The sequence below is a fragment of the Schistosoma mansoni genome, chromosome 6 (genome assembly GCF_000237925.1).
Source record: "Schistosoma mansoni strain Puerto Rico chromosome 6, complete genome".
Lineage (NCBI taxonomy): Eukaryota > Metazoa > Platyhelminthes > Trematoda > Strigeidida > Schistosomatidae > Schistosoma > Schistosoma mansoni.
In genome coordinates this window covers 4,964,038-4,966,315 of record NC_031500.1, presented here as the reverse complement: position 1 = coordinate 4,966,315, position 2,278 = coordinate 4,964,038, and positions in this window count along the sequence as shown.

The window sequence follows — 2,278 nt, the reverse complement described above, 5'->3', positions numbered from 1 at the left end:
GTAACACAAATTATTGTCTTAATCCAAAGCTTCGTAATCTTAAGAATAATATTTATTTAGAAGGAAAAAAAGAGAGAAAAGAAATGAACACATAGTGAAAGGGTACAACCATGATCATAATAGTGTAATGGCTATAGACTTATGAGATAAACGAATAATTTAAAAAATAATAATAACAACAATAATAGTACCAATAATAATAAACCTTTACTGCACTCGGATAAATACGTGTAGATTTATGTAACAGTATACAGAGTGAAACGCATATTAGTATAAGCATTAGTACAATAATAATAATAATTTAGAATGATGCTATGATAGTCATAATTAATTGCAAAGGATAATTTAAATATAAATTTCTATATGTCATATATATGTGTGTGAAGATAAGATGAATCTGAGAAGCTAATTTGTAACATCAAGTTTTTTGTTTGTTTTTAGTTATAGACTTTGGATGTTTAGGAATAAAATATGTTTAGAAGGACAAGAAGAGATGAAGAGAATATCTGATGTGACGAGAGACCAATAATGATAGTAATAACAGTAATAGTTATAAATACAAACATAAGCAGACTCCATATATTAAGATGAATAAAAGTGAAATAGAATAGACATGAAAAGTTTCAAAGGTTTCACTTTGCTTTTCAGTCAGTTAGATAGATGACGGACCTTTTTTGTATATATCATTGTTAAGCACATTGATATTCAGTAGGTGACACAATCCACTTTCGGAAAGAAAATCATCAAGAAGACTTCGGAACCGGGTTGTAGTTTCATTGCATCGGAGGTTCATTGGCAGTTTATTCCACGTGGTTGAGTAGCGAATAACGAAAAAATTCTGGCGTAAATTTGTGTGGGTTTTTGGAATCACTAGAATATTTTCCTTATTGCGTAGATTGTGGGACGGTATCATAGAGTATGAAGGGGTAGATAGCGAAGAGTAAGAAATACCGTTGAGAAGCCGGTAGAGAAAGATAAGGTTTAATTTGATACACCTGATCCAGAGAGGTTCTAGTTTGAGTTGTTGACATCTTTGGTGATAGTCTTTGTTGTCAGAATACCCCAAAACAGCTTTGGTGAACCTTCTTTGAACACCTTCAATTTTAATCAGGTCATTATGCCCGCAATTACTGTAAACTAACATACCATATTCAAGAATTGGTAAGGTACATTTTCTGTATAATAATAATCTCGATTCGGTATTATTGAAATTAATCATTATGAATCCGATGAGCTTTCTAGCTTTGGGTACTTGAGATGCAATGTGTTCAGAAAAGTTCAAACTGTCGCTATATCTTAAACCCAAGTCACGAACAGTGTTGAGAGGTTTCAGTGTATGTTTGTGTATAGCCAGATTTAGATTAAGGCAGCGGCCGATGTTAATAAATCCACTTTTGTCAACATTAAGTGGCAAATTCCATGAAATATTCCATTCGTACAACTTGTTTATTTCCTCTTGGATTACCGTTGAAATATAGCTTTCTTTGGTGGGAGATGAGAATGAATAAACCACTTTCAGATCATCGGCAAAAAGAAAAGGTTTACCATACTGAAAGAGGGAGCAAACGTCATTGATAAAAAGGAGAAATAGTAATGGACCAATTACACTTCCTTGTATAACCCCACTGGTTACATTCACAGGTTTGGAGTAGCAAGATCCAAAGCGGACAATTTGGCTACGTTCTTGAATGCTCATAAGTTTACAAATCTGTCACCATTTTCGTGAGCATTTATCTCTTCGTGACCGGAGTACAACAGCATCTCTCCTGTATCTATTCTTTTCTGTCTAGCCTGGGTCCAATGGTTTTTGCTGATTCCGAGAGCCGCCAGGTTGAATCTCCTCATCTTCGATGCTATTTGATTGGTCCTCCAGGTCTCCCACATTGTCTGGACGCTCCATGTACCCATAAAAATTGTTGCTTTGGTTGTTAGAAGGAGCATCGGCTTCGTAACCTCCGAGGAATCTCGGCTTTCACCATTAGGTGTGATAATTCTTCCTTCAACTCACACAGTAGAGTTCAAATAGTTTAATTTGTTTGGTCTGGTTGGCGTTCTTTTAGCAAGACTTTTTTCTACGGCATGCAGTTACCGACTTCATGCCCAGCTTTCCTCCTTTACCCGAGCTTGGGACCAACAGAAACTCCGAGAGTTACAATTTTTCACGCCAAAGTAGATATAAACAACTGATACCATAATATGTAATATAAATACTTGTATAAAATGTAACAACTTAATCACTTAAAATATGCAGTGCAGTATCATTTTATGCTATCCGTTA